At 35.3% G+C, this 17,381-nt stretch overlaps 1 long non-coding RNA gene across 1 annotated transcript in view; it reads right to left on the reverse strand.

Moving 5' to 3' along the window:
* Positions 1–513: 513 nt before the first annotated feature.
* Positions 514–17,381, reverse strand: part of LOC149556017 (uncharacterized) — a 34,309-nt gene continuing 17,441 nt past the window's right edge. Inside the window, exon 2 of the long non-coding RNA XR_016364615.1 lies at positions 514–1,031. This is a non-coding gene — a long non-coding RNA (uncharacterized LOC149556017). The remainder of the gene's footprint in view (positions 1,032–17,381) is intronic.

The following is a 17,381-nucleotide window of genomic DNA, read 5'->3' on the forward strand; positions in this document are numbered from 1 at the left end:
TTTAGTTCCGTCTTTCCATTAGGTTTCCTAGCTACATATCCTGCACACTCATTGCACACATTAGTAGATTCAAGAAATCATATGCATTAGGTAATTTACGTATAAGAAAAAATCATATAAATTAAAACATCCATTTTTTTAATAATCAATTATTTATCTAATTCTACTCATATTTTCGACTGTTAAAATTGCATAATCAAAATGTTAGTTTTGCATTCATTTACTTCATCATCGCACATGTTCATAAAACATTAAATGGTGAAATCGAATATCTGAAAGTAAATCATCACACATCATAAATAACATAATAATGTTCAGTGCATGAAATAATGTTCTGACATATTGAGTCATGAGTATCTAAATCATAATGTATCATTGATGCTAAGATGGGTCAGGGCGAGGCCTCACACCTCTTATCTCTAGAATCAACCTTAGGAGTCCCATTAACAAACATGTGAATGTTGACTTTTTAAACAAATTTTAATAAAAGATAGGTGATTTGTAGGAGAAAAATGTCAAAATATTTTTGAAATATCACATTGCTCACAAGTCAAACTATACAAACAGGAACAAGACTCCCAAATATGATATGAAAAATATCATATTGCTCACAAGTAAAACTATCCATAGTGTTATTAAGTCAAGAAAAATGTATCATGGAAGTCACCAAACAGATACAAGACTCTGAGACCAAGCTCATCTTATGGTATATCCATACTGAAAAGATTTTAAATAGAGGATAAAGTCCAGTTAGCAATGAATTAAAAATCAAAATGCCTAATATGTGTACAGCTAAATGGGATTACCTCAGGATTCTTCTACTCAGAGATAGATAAGCATTTCCAAATGCTTAAATGAAAAGGAAAATGCAATAAACCTCACTGCAAATGGACCTCATATTTCAATCAAATGTTCTTAATAAGCAGCTGCTACAAATGGGATTTCTCATGCCTTCTTTAATTTCCATGTTCTCCAGATGAAGCTTCTTGTTATCCTGCCTGAGGAGTGTTTTCGTGACGCTCGTCCTGAGCCTGAAAAATCCCAAGATTTGCAAAGCCAAGTCATGATTAGATAAATTTTAGGAGCCAAAACATATGAAACCATAAGTTGTTCAATTAATGTTTTACAGCATGACTACAAAAATTCCGCTTATTTTCTTAATCCTAATCCCTCCACATGGTTTCATATGGGTTCTCCATTTCTAGAACCAGAATTTAATCTAATCTGGTGGGGCGCAAGAGCTAGGACCAAATGAGAGAGTTTTTAATGGCTATCTTCGATGGGCTGCCTGAATTAAACTATCTTATTGTTGGGTGATGCGACGCGCTCCCCTGCCCACAGGTGGTTAATTATGTGGTGTTCCATGTTCACTAACAGTCATGGCTTTTGGTGCAACAGTAAGGGTGTTGCACACATTGCATAATATTCTTATATTTTATTATTTTATTTTATTATGTAATGTTGTACCTAGATGGGCGTGCAACATGTAAAGATTCCCATGGAATATTTTTTGATGAGTTGTATTGTAACATTGTAAAATATTTCATGTAATTATTTAATATTGGGGAAAAGAATTAAATGTCCAATATTAAATGTGGGGTCAGTGGGTTAGGTAGCACATGGTTTTAGCACATGGTTTATGTAATACCACTTAGTGGTTTTGTGGGACTTGCTACTATATAAGCAGCCACAAGGGTAGTTGTTGTTGAGAGAGAGAGAGAGGAAAGAAAGAGTGACAAGAAGACAAAAGGCAAGAGTCGAGCGGGACAAGGCTTGACAGGTTAGCCAAGGGAGCATTTGTGAAGGTTGAAAGCATGGCATGGGATGTGTGGATTCATGCTTGTTCACATAGTTTTCTCGGTTGTGGCTATGGCCATGAAGGCTTCCATGGTTGTATGGCAATGGTATTTTTGCTGAATAATACATGATGATGGATGCTTTTGGAGGCTGGGTTTTTCCCTCAATGAGGGTTTCCCAGGGTATATCTTGTGTCACAATTTTGTGGGTATGTTTTCTATTCTCTTGCATGTGGATTTTAATTCCGTGTTTATTTTCAGATCTATTATGGGTTATGTGGAAACGGTTATATTCTTTGTTGCCAAGTTTCCTTTCAAGTGGTATCAGAGCTATGGTTTTATTATTGTAACCCTAGATTGAATCCATGGGAATGCATGAGAGGATAAAAGAAAATGGCAAGATATATGAATGTTTTATTGCAGATCTGAGGGTTTTGGATTTTCTGTTATGATGGGATGGTAAAAGATTTGGGCATGGAAAATTGTTGGACAAATTTATTTTTTCGGATGTTTCATTTAAATGAGGGTTTTGGGGGGTAGCATGTAGAAATGACCTCTTGGGTAAAAACAGACCTCACCATTGGATCCGGGTCGACATTTCTATAAATTTTGATATATAATATGCCCTAGTTTGGCCATGTTCAGAGGAAATGAAAGAGTTTTTTGGTTTCAGCCCATGATGGCCGTCAAATTTAATCCCGTCGGAATTTTCGTCACTGAAAAAATAAAAAATGAAAAAAATCGTACTGAAAATGGTAAAAAGACTGTCTTAGTAAAACGGCCATAACTTTCTCTCAAAATATCGGATTTCAGAGTTCTTACAGGCGTTGGAAAGCTAATTCAGAGCACTACAAGATGGTGTAGGTTTGGTTCTGTGATTTTGAAATTTTGTCAGGTTTTAAGAGCCCTAAAGTCAGATGTTGTTTATTTTGAGCACGGATTAGGGCATAACTTGGGCATACGGAGTCGGATTTTGAACTTCGAGTAGTCAATGGAAAGCTCTTGGAGAGCTCTACACAATGGTTCAGATTTGGTGCAGGTTTGGCATGATTTATTTATTGATATTTTTATCTGAACAGTTTATGGTATATTTTGACTATGGTAACATTGTGAGTTTATGGCATTGGAGATTTAAGTTTTGATGTCATTGTATACTCAAGGTTGGTCTCATGATGATATGATTATCAGTGTTTGGTTTGGATATGCATGATGACTTGTTGGGTCTACAAGTTGTGCAGTGTTGTAAGCGGTCTATACTTACAGGTTGCATTTATAGCTTGGTTATGGGTTGTCTTTGCCCATTGATCTTTCATTATTGATGCATATTCAGATTGGTGGCTTGGATTTGGGTTGTCTATGCCCTAAGTCACATGATTTACTATTTTCTTCATGTAGAAGGGATGAGATGTTGTTACCAGGTACAGTCATGGTGGAGGATTATGGTTGACTATGCTGACAGGTTGAACATATTGAGAGCCAGATGCTCAGTTCATGGATGTGATCATGGTGTCATGGATTTTGGCATGACATGATTGGTTATACAGGTACATCCTTGATGTTCATTAGCTTGGATTTCTGATATAGTTATGGTGGTATATCTTCTTGGTTGAGGATCATAGTTATTTAGTTTTTTTTTGAGGAGCTCATGATGTGCACTTTGAGTTCTTTGATGGTTTGATGCCTTGGTTGATTCTCATGGTTAGAGGATGGATTTGTTCATCATGATGTCATGGATAGCTTGGATACACGGTTTAGTGGGAGCTTGTGACAATGATGGGGTGACAGTGCAGGATTAGTTCCTGGTTTGGTTTATATCTTCTTGGTTTGGAGAGGATGGATTTTATGATGCCATAGGTGACTTGGTACCACGGTTGAGTGGGAGTTATTGGCATTGATATATTTATTGAGTATTTGCAGATGTTGGAGGTTTGTCTTAGATCCTGTTGCTGCAGAAGCGTCTTTGACATTTGCATGGTGCACTTGTTATCTTCATGGTGTATGAAGATGGTTAGATCTTGAGGACTCATGGAGTTCTTGGTTATCTTCATGGTGTGTGGAGATGGTTCTTCCTGGTGTGTGGAGATGGTTTTCTTCATGGTGTGTGGAGATGGTTGCATCTTGAGGACTCATAGGGTTCTTGGCAAAGGTGTGGTTTATGCTTTTATTTGGCATGTTATCCTTGGTATGAGGATGGTTTCATTATTATGTCATGGTATACTCTTGATACGCGTTTAGAGTTGTGACATGTTATGGTATGTTCAGATAGAGCATGTTATCTCTTTGGTTGAGATGGTTAGATCATGTTGTCATGTTTATGTTCCTGAGGCCATGGTTGGAACTTTGACATTGATCTTGGTTTAGTTTCTTGGTATTGAGTACACTGATCATAAGCTAGATACTTCATGATATTGCTATGTTGCATTTGGAGTTGGCATGGATTGATTGGTTACAGGTGCTCATGGATACTTAGAGACGGTGGTGATGCTGATTTCTCTTGGATTAGAGAAGTATTTGTTGGGACAGTTGATGGTTTCAGCAGGAAGTCCGAGGGGCAGTCACCTGATATGGACTTGAGAGGAGATTGTTCTTAGATGAATCTTGGTTGGAGACTTGGGTATCTTGATGAGCATTCTCATTCCCCACTCTTAGTCTACTCGGCGGTTTGGTACTTGAGAGGTATAGCCCATTGTTTCTCTCATTTGCATTATATTTATGCTTGTCTTTCATGGATATGGATCTTGAGCTATGGTACATGAGTTAGTTCTGGAGGGTTCATTTGAGAGATGGTTAAGCATTGGTTATTTCCATGTGCATATGTTGTTATGCTGGTTGAATTTGGGAGATGGTTTTATATTGGGCATATTCCTTGGATTAGGAATGGTTATTCCTTGGTTTAGGAATGGTTTATGAGTTTGATCTTCTTGTGAGAGGCTTACATCCATGATTAGTTATATGGTATGGTTTGGGTGTTGTTGAGGCTTCTTGTTGGGGTTTTATGGAGGAGATCATACTTGCACAGTTTACATCTAGAGGTGTGTGTAGAAGGACATGATACATGTTATGATTTGCATGGTTTCTCTGGTCTTGGTTATCTTCTTGGATGTTCAGTTTTGACTACATTGGATTTGAGATTGGTTGGAGATTGTGATCACTAGTTTGTGCTCATGTATGTCATGTGAGAGATGACATGGTTATTCCTTTATCTCTTTCCTCTGTTGGTTATGGTGAACTTGGGAGAGCATTGGAGAGTTGTTCTTGCAGGATATTGGTTTATGTATTGTGGATGTCCTTGATACTACATGGATTCACTTCTTTGAGATGTGTTGAGTGGATTGGTTATAGATTTGACATTATCTTTTGCAGTGGGAGCTTCTTGGTATATATGTGGTAGGTATTGCTCTTGAGGCTTGTGATTGCAGGTTATAGATTGGATATGTCGGTGATATAAGATTCACTTGTTATACCTTTGAGGTATGGATAGTTGGATGGGTTTGGCACTTTGCTGTGGGTGCTATTTCAGCTATGGATATTTTGACAACTACGGATACATGTGATTACCTTTGGATCAGGTTATTGTGCTTGGAATTTTAGTTGGTACAGGATTTTATGATCTTCTAATGCGACAGGTTGGGTGGTTTTCTCTTTGGATGGCTTCTATGTATGTCCAGTGGGAGTGACATAATAGGAGGTGAGATCATTCATGTTTGAGATGCTGGATACTTTGATTTTGTTGCGGGTACCAGGATGGAGCACTTGGTGCATTTTGATCCATGATGGTGGATGTGCTTGGAGGGATTGTTCCCTTGTTCATTTATGTGGCTACGGATTGACCCTATGCAATGTATACAACAAGTGGGAGATTGTTGAGATAATGGGTGTTGCACACATTATCTCAACACTTATATCCATCCACATGTTCAAATTTTTACATCCAGGGAGTGTAAATATGTACAGTTGTCAATGCACAAAAATCAAAATTGCCCAACTATTATTTTTTATGTTGAAGATAACTATTCTCCAGGAAATTGAAATGGAGTTTTTTTTTCAGGAGGTTGGATTTTTTGAGTTCCTTTCTACGAGGTTACCTAGAACTGTGCTTCTAACAAGACGCAGTCGCCAAATGCAGCCCCAATCATAAATGAACAGAGAAAATGAAGACATAACAACCTACACCTGACATGTCTAGAGCCATTAGATGTTTTTGTTATCTGAAATGAACATAAATATATTAAGTTGTGTGTTCTCTTCTGTGGGAAATTACAATAGATAACTGCATTTTGTGGAACTGTCAGAACGACCAATAAGAGCTTGCTAAATTTCTTTTCAGTTAACATTCAAGCATGTTTGAGTAGTCCTCTTTCAAAATAAAAATATATATGAATAAAATAAATAGAACTTCTTATTGGTTGTAAAAAATAGGTTTAATCACTAGTTAATAAAAAGACCTTGGTAACAGTTCTCTTTCATAGCAGGAACTAACAAATTAAGAGGGGACATAAAATTTCTATAACAAGCATTCAAAAGAACTCTTTCGAAATGGTTTTGTATATTTCATTTAAGATCTCAAATTTGTTGATAAAATTTATTTGTTGAGATTACTCATAGAATCATTGTGAAAATTCTTCAAAGAACTCCTATAAAGTGGAATCTTGGAAATATAAAGTTTACAAAGACTTCATAATGCATGATACCTCCAATTAATCTATCATTAGTGTAATCTTCTAGCACTTAGTCAATTCAAATTTCACTAAGATTACATACTTTTGAACATATCAAAAGTTCAAAATAGATCTAAAATTAATTTTACTTACATAGTAGTCAATCTAAATTGCACTAAGATTACATACTTAAAACATATCTAAGGTTCAAGATAGATCTGAAAGTATTTGTACTTATACATTATAATCCTAAATTACATCTAATTGAAAATTTTCTCTATTAGAAATATTCATCTCCATAATTATTGGGATAGATTGCATACTTAAAACATATTCAAAGTTCAAAACAGATTTGAAATCATTTTTACATATACGTTAGTCAATCTAAATTATACTATGATTAAATACTTTTAAACATATATCCAAAGCTCAAAAAATATTTGAAATCATTTGTACAATTTATACATTACACTCATAAAATACATCTAATTGAAATTATTCTCATCACAAAATATCCATGATCATCTCATTTTCTATTGAATATATTCATATCCATATTTATGGGCAACATTTGGAATCTTGTTTTTTGAGATTATATAAATTAGCCAACATGCAAAATCTTGTGAAATTTTATATTAATAATGTTTATAAAATAATGACATGTGTGTCATCCATAACTCACTTGGAAGTTTTGATGATGAACTTATCAATATCTACAAGTATCCCCCACCAACAATTCAATACACTAGCCAAGTCCACACACTATCTTCACCATCCTTAAAAAATCATGTTATTGACCAAAACCCATCTTAATCAATGACTCCTTATAATATTACTAGTGACAGGGTCATAGTATTACCTATGTTGTTTTAGAATTAGATTATTACCAGTTCACAAACCCCTAATTTTATAAATTGAACAACTTTTTCCTCCAAAACTTATTTGGTTGTTATCTACCTCATGTCATGATAACTTCCTTTTTTATTGGAAATGGCCCAATAATCAATTTTTTCGTGCTTTCCCACTTAAAGCCATCTACACAAAACGTCATTTGAAAATCTAAGGCTGATGCATAGGCTCAACTAGTATCCTGGAAAATTTTGCATGTTAAGCTCACCATTGGTGAACATCTTTCCTTCATATCTCCCTCTTTGGCTTGTCCTTTTTGTGCCAAAAAAGAGACAATAAAACATGTGTTTATGATGTCTCTACAATCATCTTTTCTCCAGCATATTATCTTAAAACAATTGTGAAAATTTTGTTACTTAGTTGTGTTTTCCTACACATTCTATTCCATCCAACTGGAGTGCTCGATGATTTGTGTGAATCTCTCCCCACATCTAACTGTCCTTCAGTCTCATACCCAAAACAAAGTAGAGCTCCAAACCTTCCTAAGAGAGCTACCAATTCAATTCAATGCATTTGACTAAACCATTATTGGCTCTGATTGTAGGATTGCACGATTGTAGGAAAGCATAAAATGACAAATAGATGATATCATTGATGGCTATAATTTGGTTTGAAGGTATTTGTGTATGAAGAAGATGAAGCATTCTAATGTTATACCAACATCCCTGATTGCTAAGAAGATGTAATTTTCTTTTCATATAGTCATTCTATAACAATAACAATTCTTGCTCAACTAATAGTTTTTCCAAAAAAATTGAGATTCAAATGTCTAAATAAGTGAGATTCAAACTGTTGTCCAAATCATTGTATGACTCCTTTTTGTTGTTGTAACTATTTTATGTAATCTCTATTTTCTTTTATCCAATAAAAAAATTAGAGAACAATGGACATTTTTGGACATGCATCTCCTTCTATATAGTCAAGTGCAATTGTGGAATACATGGAAGGGTATCTAACATGGCATTAGGCTTCACAAATGTTGGTAACTATCCCATAGAGACAAAAATTTCTTTGGAAAAGACAAAACTTCGACATAACTAACCTTGACATCTATGTGAGATGGTGCTGCTATAGATGCAAATTTTGAGAACAATATATTGTTACCAAAAGGTTAAAAATAAAAATTACAAAGACATTGTAGCTCATAAATAGGTCAACTATGTCATATCCCTATTTAGAAATTTTAAAGAGCATCCTCAACAGACTTTTTAATAAGGATCTTTGTACAAGGTAGAAAAGCATAATATTTGTGGTTCTAATTTATGTGTTCTTTTAAAAATTCGTGGAATTGAATAAAATAGAAATATTACTATGTATTCCTCTCATAAATGAATTCTCTTGTCAAGGGGTTTAGTGATTAATATATAAACAAATCATTCCATACAAAATTTTCATCCATTTTATGAGTATATTATTAAATATCAAAGTCCCAAATCAAAAAGGAATGATGACCGAAACAATGGTATAATTGATAATAAAACTATATTGATATAAGATGACTTAAAATACGTTCATGTACAAATCCACATATTAACATAGTTTAGTGTTCCATTGTGAATTTGTTACTAAAGATCAAAGTCCCAACTCAAAAGAAAATGGTGGTCAAGAAAATGGTATAAGTGATCATAGAACTAAATTTGTATAAGATTACTTAAAATAACTTAGTGTACAATCCACATATATAACATAGTGCAAACAATGAACTATTAAGTAATGTTTTCCATCTCAAAGAAACAATCCTAGCACAAACCAATATACAACATAAAACATTATTATCCACTCCTTAAAGGATACCCTATAATCTTTTTAAGCCCAAATGCATTCTTCGCAAAAAAATAATCATAAGTGCACAATCTTTCTTCTACTTTTGTTGAGCTAGTCTCCTTTGATTTTTCATTAATGGAAAATGGAAAACAACAAGACAAATTGGGACTAGGGGAGACAACTTAGTACTTGAGCACCCTATTTTCATGCTTATCAAAATCCTAAGTAGATTTTTTTTTAAATTCCAATTTTTAATAGTAGCTTACTTGGCAAGTCATCTTCTTATAACTAAGGTTTCAAGTCCACATCATCAATTATGATGCCACACCAACATGTTTTTTGCCAAGTTATCTAAAACAGTACAAATAAAAAAGTGAGACCAATGGTTGTGCAAAAAGGGTACCCGTACTTGCACAACAAATATGGCATCACATCATTGATTGCCTTTTACACCTAAGAGTACATTTCATTCAATTATGGGTATTCATTATTGCACTAACAACTTGAAGGTCACAATTATTGGTGCAAAATTATTATTAAAAATGGACATTAAAGATACTAAGTATGCATATTATTTATCATTAAGTGTGGGTATCAAATGAACAACTCTTATCATGACCATAAATGTGTTCAAGTATTGGATTCTTTCTTGATGAAGGGTGCTCCCCTTAATATCACAAACACATAACAAAAAAGAAATAGAGACAATTTGCGAGAAAAAAATATGGGCTTCTAATTATCACTACAAATTTACAAATTTTTTAAATATAATATGTAAACCCACATGGGTGCCTTCCTTACAATAATTTGCAACACAGAGCTACAAACTATCACCCAGAGTTTTCCTAGACAATGTACATACATTCCTTATATAGGCATTTTGAAATTGCAATTTCTAGATATCAAATCCTAACCCTTGAGACTAACTAACTCTAAAATTACAGATAGAGATAGCTCAATACACCTTTGACCCTTATTTTGAAAATTTTGGTCGGCCCAACTCGAAAGGTTATAACTTTCAAACTATTGCTCTGATTGGCTATTATAACCACTTTTTGGAATTCACAACATTTGATCTAGAGGGCTCAATTTGCTCAAGCTCAAGTCCACCCCATTTCAGAGCCCATTTGGCCACCTCTAAGGTCTTGAAAATTGAGTTTGAAGTTTTTATACCAAAATTGCACACCAAAAATTTGCAATAACTTCACGAATACTCATGATATGGTACCAAGCCTCAACTGGCAAGCTGATATATCCAAGATGAACATCCACCTCTAAAATTAGGACATTCTGAGCTTGTATGACTGACTTAATAAGTAGAAAGCCTCCAGGAACAAAAAGTTCACACTAAGATAACCCTTATTCAAGGAAAAAAACAAAAGAAATATTTTTGTGTGATGCAAGATTTCTCGTACACCCAAGATGCTTCTGCATCAAACACCTGGGGTAATTTGAGAAGTGACCTCGTCACGTCTCTTGTGTTCAAAGGAAAACCAAGATGGTCAACCTCCTCCCTTACTAGCCATGATTAATCCTCCACGGGTCTCCCTTTCTATTTGACTAGATACTCTTCATATGTTTAGTTCCTTGTGCTCTTGCCAACACAACTATCAAATATCTCCTCAATCTCCTTTGTAGATAAACTATATGTTGGAATACTCCACTATGCTTCTACAACTTCATCTCCATCACCTCCTTCATGATACTCTGTCACATCTAAAATATTAAATATGGGTGAAATATTCATCTCAACAGACAAGTTCACTTCATAGGCATTTTTAGAATTATGCTTTTTCACTATCTTGCACGATCCAAACTTCCTCATTTTCAGCTTATTATATGTACCCGCTGGAAAATGCTCATTTCTCATATGAACCACAACCTCATCTCCAATTTGAAATTCTGTATACCTCCTTTTCACATCTGTCTTGGCCTTGTACTACATATTCATCTTTGTAATGTGCTTCTTCACCTCCTTATGGGTGTTCTTCAAATGTTTAGCAAAACTTTTTGCTTGAGCACTACTAATTTCTCCTTTATCTAACTGCATTAATTCAGATGCATTTATGAGATTGCTCCCATATACAATCTGTAATAGTGATTTACTAGTACTCTTGTTGACAGAATTATTGTATGCAAATTCTTCTTGTCATAAAATCATATCCCATGCCTTTGGTTTATCTCCAACCAAGCATCTCAACAAATTTCCCAAACTCTAGTTCACAACTTTGGTTCGTCCATTAGTCTGTGGATGATGCGATGAACTAAACTTTAAATATGTCTTCAATTTCTTCCACAATGGACACCAGAAATATCCAACAAACTTAGTATCTCAATTAGAAACTATACTCTTTGGCAAACCTTGTAGTCTCACCACTAAAAACTAACTCTGTCACATGAACAATATCACTAGTCTTCTTGCAGGGAATGGAATGTACCATAGCTGAAAATCTATCAACCACCACAAATATGGAATTATGCCCACGTTGAGTCCTTGGTAAACCAAGAACAAAATCCATACTGACATCCTCCCACAATTTCACTGGTATGTGTAATGGCTAATACAACCCAATGTTCTACTCTAGTCCTCTTGCCATTTGAAATACTTGACAACTCTGCACAAACTTCTTCACGTCTTGTTGTAACTATGGCCAATAATAATTCTCAGGAAGTAACAAATGGTCTTATCACTACCAAACTGTCCAAACAACACTCCACTGTGTTTCTCCTTGATGAGATTCTCTCTCATGGAACTTCTGAGAATGCACAATTGACTTCCTTTGAACAACAAACCATCTTGGATTATAAAATCTAACCACTTTGTCCTATCGAGTGTAACATGTTTCTTACAAACCTTCCAAGCTTCACCAAAATCAAGATCCTCTAGATACAAATTATTGAGTTCCTTGAACCCAACCACTCTAATCTGCATCTATGTTTGCAAAAGTTGCATTTTACTAAGAGCATCTACAACTCTGTTAGACTTGCCATTCTTGTGTTTCAAAAAAAATGTATAGCTCTACAAAAATTCAACCCATTTCAAATGCCTTTGGTTCAATTTTCCTTGACTATTCAAATATTGCAAATCTTGATGATTGATATAAAAAACAAAGTCCTTGGGAAGAAGATAGTGTCTCCAATTTTTCAACGTTTGAACTATAGCATAAATTTTTTGATCATAAATAGAATATTTTATTTTGGCATCATCCAACTTCTCACTGAATAAACATGTCTACCTTCTTGTCTTAAACAACTCCTATTGCAGTACCACTAGCATTATAGTCTACTTGAAACACCTTATTAAGATATGGGAGTGCTAAAACAGGTTGCTTTGTATCTTTCTGTTTCAACATATTTAAACTTGTATCTACTCCTACAGTCCACTTAAATATTTTCCTATCCCCTCTCATTGTTTCAATCAAAGGCCCAAAAATACTACTAAAACCTCTACTAAACTTTTTGTAAAAACTAATCAGTCCATGAAAATATCTTATTCCAGTTGCACTCCTTATAGTAAGTCATTCAAGTATAGCTTTCACTCTCTCATGGTCTATTTTTAGACCTTCTATTTATACTATGAATCCCAAGTACATCAACTCCTTCACAAAGCTACACTTTTTCAAATTTATCGTAAAATTATCCTCCCTCAACTTATAAAACACCTTATGAATGTGCATCAAATGCTTCTCCGATGTCTTACTAAAGATCAATATATCATCTAAGTAAACAATGACAAACTTACCCAAAAAATCCCTTAACACCTCATCATGAGGCTTTTGAAAGTGTGCTTGGTGCATTGGTTAGCCCAAAAGGCATGACTAACCACTTGTATAAACCTTCCCTTTTCTTGAAGGCAATCTTCCACTCATCTACTTTGATACGAATTGGATGGTACCCACTCTTCAGATAAATCTTTTTGATATACACAGCTCCACTCAAACAATCCATAATATCATCCATCCTTAGCAATGGAAATTTTTACTTGATTGTGATCTTATTGATAGCTTGAGAATCTTTACACATTCTCTATTCTCCATTCTTCTTTGGTGCTAATATTGTTAGTAAAGCACATGGGCTTAGACTCTCTCAAATCAATCCCGTTTGTAATAACTCATGCTGGTGTCGTTCTTTTCATTGTCTTGTTTAGAAAATTGGCTCCCAGAATCAAGTCTATCAAGTGATTGATCTTCCTCATTGGGGGTAATCCATCAGGTACATTATCTAACACAATATCAAGAAACTCTCCCAATAAATCCATGACTTCTCTAGATACCCACTCCACTTCTTCTCTACCATCTTTTGGGATTAAAGAAAAACACATATGCTCATGCTTCATATCTCTAAGAAAATCCTTTCCATCAAAAAAACATATTCTGGTAGCACTACATATCTTTTATTCTCTCTCCTTCAATGGCTTCAAATTAAGTTTCACTCCATCCTTTGTTAGAGTGTAGGTATTTTCTCACCCATCATGTACAATATGCATGTCAAACTACCACAGCCTACCCAGAAACATGTGACATATGTTCATAGGTATGATATCACAAAGCACCTCATCTTGGTAGCTTTCAATATTGAACTTCACTATGCATTGCTCTTTGACCATTACCTTGTGATCATCCTGCACTCAGGCAATATGGTATGGACGCAGGTGTTTCTACCTCTTGAGATTTAACTTCGTGACAATATTTTCTAACACCAAATTATCAGTGCTTTCTCCATCAATGATCACATCACATCACTTATCTTCACATTTGCACCTTGTATAAAACAAAATCCTCCTTTGATCAGGTTCATTCTCACCACTCAACAAGACTCTCCTATAAACTGGGACTTCTCCTCTTTTAGTATCTTCAAAATGGGATGATTTGGCATCTTCATCAACATGCATAACTCTATCTTGACCTTCTATTCTCCAATTTTTCCTTCCTTGGCACTAGGAACATTCACATGCTCTATGCCCTTTTTCTCTGTAATGAAAATATTTTCCACGGAAACCTCCTCTTCTAGATCCTTTCCCTCTTCCTCTTCCTCTTTGATCTCTATTGCTTTGATAATGGAAACAATTCAAACTATTTCCCCTCTAGTTCTGACTGCTACTGTAGGCCTCATCCTTGTTCTTTGGATAATCATTTTGGCCTCCATAAGACCATTTGCTAGATCTTCCACTGCAACCTCTTCCACTATTCTTGTTATCAAACTTTTTGTTTAGCTTTTCTTCAACTCTTAGGGAAAACTGGTATGCCTCTTCAATACTATTCATTTGAACCAAACTCAGCTCCTCCTAAATGCTTGGTGGTGCAGGAGCACCTAGGTAGGCTAAGGGTAGACCTAGGGATTCTTTGATTTTTTTGGCTTGTAGTGATGCTAACCCACATCACTAGTTCAATAAGGGGACCCACTTGGTCCTAAGGTGAGGTTAAATAAGTTAGAAGAGTCCCACAATGCAATATTGCTCCTAATTGCTCAAAAAGTGCTCATTTGGCTCAATAGAGCATTTTTGGGTTTTCAGGGATAAATAGGGAAAGAAAGTGTTTTAAGATCCTTATTAGAAGGGTAAAGAGCTAGTAGAGAAGGATGTAGTTCTTGAACTTCACCCTATATTGAATGAAGAGCCCTTCTTGAAGGTTATCAAATCCCTAGAAGGGAAAATATTTGAAAGGTGTACCACTTTTCAGTGGAAAGATGGACATAGATGCAATCATCGACTAGATAGATGGCATGGAGAACCATTTTGAGTGTGAGGGGGTATCAGAGGCACAAAAGGTTAAGGTGGCTAAGTCAAGGCTCAAAGGTTCAACATTGACATGATGGGAATACCTGCAAGATGAAAGAATCAACATGGGTAAGACTCCTATAGAAAATTGGAAGGCTATGGTCACTACAGTGAAGGAGAAGTTCCTATCTAAAGACTTTGAAATCCAACTCCACAAGAGAAGGCAAGGACTAAAGCAAAAAGACCTAGATGTGACTTCTTATATTGAAGAATTTCAAAGGTTATGTCTATGATCCAAACATCAAGAAGAAGAGTCAATCAAGGTGGCAAGATATCTATGTGGTTTGAAGTGGAACATCAAAGAAGAGATCAGTTTGTGGGCACCTACCACAATTCAAAGATGACATCAGCTAGCTCTAAAGGTAGAGAAAAATAACAAAGGGAAAGGAGATTCTAACTTCAAGGATAAAGGCAAGGGCATAAATCAAAGAGGACAAAGGGGAGGCTACTAGGGTAGAGGAAGTGAGTAGAAAAATCAAGGAGAGAGCAAGTTCACAAAGAAAACTAGTGACAACTCTTTAAGAGGTGGTTACAATAAAGGGAGAGGCAACCAAGGAGGATTTAATAGGGGGAGAGGATTAGGAAGATCCAATACATACTTTGCAAGTATGAAATGTTATAACTATGGACAGTTGGGTTATCCAACCTATAGATACCCTGAAAAGCCTTCTTCCTCAAACCAAGACAAAAGAATGGCATATGTGCAAGAGGATTGCAGCAAAGAACCTGATGTGGATCACATTGAATCTGAAAAAGGTAAGAATCTCATGTTTAGGAGAATGTTGATCAAACAACCAGCTCCTAATGAACCTAAACATAAAAGAGCATTGTTTAGGATAAAATGCAAAATCCTAGGAAAAGTGTACAAAGTGGTGGTGGATTTAGGTTCTATTGATAATGTAATGTCAAAGGAGGTTGTTACTAAACTAAAATTGCAGAAGATACCTCATGACAATCCTTATAAAGTTACTTGGCTTAACAAGGGATAGAGCATCTTGGTGAATGAGAAAGCTTGGATAGTAGGATACAAAGATAGGTTGTTGTGTGATGTTTTGCCTATGGATGCTTGTCATCTTTTTCTAGGTAGACCTTGGAAATTTGATAGAGAAGTTGTATATGATGGTATAGCCAATGCCATAACTTTTAAGAAGGGAGGTAAGACTTTTGAAATTCAATCTTTATTGGAAGGGGAAGAATCTCAATCCAAAGTGCCCTAGTGTGTTGTTGTGTAGTGGAAAAGAATTTTTCAAAGATCTTAAGGATGAGGAATGTCAAAGTTTTGTAGTAGTGCTAAAGTCTGAAGCAAAGGAAAATGCAGCCAAGGAACCCTTTTATTTTATTTTATTATGTAATCTTCCACCTAGATGGATGTGCAACATGTAAAGATTCCCATGGGATATGCTTGATGAGTTGTATTGTAACATCGTGATAATATTTCATGTAATTATTAAATATTGGAGAAAAGAATTAAAATTAAAATATTAAATGTGGGGTCAATGAGTTAGGTAGAACATGGTTTTAGCACATGCTTTATGTAATATCACTTGGTGGTTTTGTGGGACTTGCTATTATATAAGCAACCACAAGGGTAGTTGTTGGTGTGACAAGGTAGAAGGAAAAAAAGTAAAGAGTCGAGTGGGACAAGGCTTGACAGGTTAGCCCAGGGGACTTTTATGAAGGTTGGAAGCATGGCATAGGATGTGTGGATTCATGCTTATTCACATAGTTTTCTCAGTTGTGGCTATGGCTTTGAAGGCTTCCATCATTGTATTACAATGATATTTTTGTTGAATAATACAAAGTGATGGATGCTTTTAGGGGTTGGGTTTCTCCCTCAATGAGGCTTTCCCAGGGTGTATCTTGTGTCACATTTGTGGGGGTATGTTGTCTATTCTCTTGCATGTGGATTTCAATTGCATGTTTATTTCAGATCTATTATGGGTTATGTGGAAACAATTATATTATTTCTTGCAAGTTTCCTTACAAGTGGTATCAGAGCTATGGTTGTGTTGTTGTAACACTAGATTGAACCAATGAGAATGCATGAGAGGATAAAAGAAAGGGCAAGATATATGAGTTATTTATTGCAGACCTGAGGATTTTGGGTTTGCTGTTATGATGGGATATTGGTAGATTTTGGGCATGTGAAATTGTTGGTCAAAATAATTTTTTGGATGTTTCATTTAAATGAGGGTTTTAGGGGGTAGCTTGAAGAAATAACCTCCTGGGTAAAAATGAACCTCACCATTGGATCCAGGTCGATGTTTCCATAAATTCTGATATATAATATGCCTTAGCTTGGCCATGTTTAAAGGAAATTAAGAGTTTTTTAGTTTCAGCCCATGGTGGTCGTCAAATTTAATCTTATTGATTTTTTTTGTCACAAATCGTAGTAAAAATGGTAAAAAGACTATCTTAGTAAAACAACCATAACTTTCTCTCAGGATATCAAATTTCAAACTTCTTACAAACATTGGA

Source organism: Cupressus sempervirens, chromosome 5 (genome assembly GCF_028749045.1).
Source record: "Cupressus sempervirens isolate cs-2001-9-10 chromosome 5, ASM2874904v1, whole genome shotgun sequence".
Lineage (NCBI taxonomy): Eukaryota > Viridiplantae > Streptophyta > Pinopsida > Cupressales > Cupressaceae > Cupressus > Cupressus sempervirens.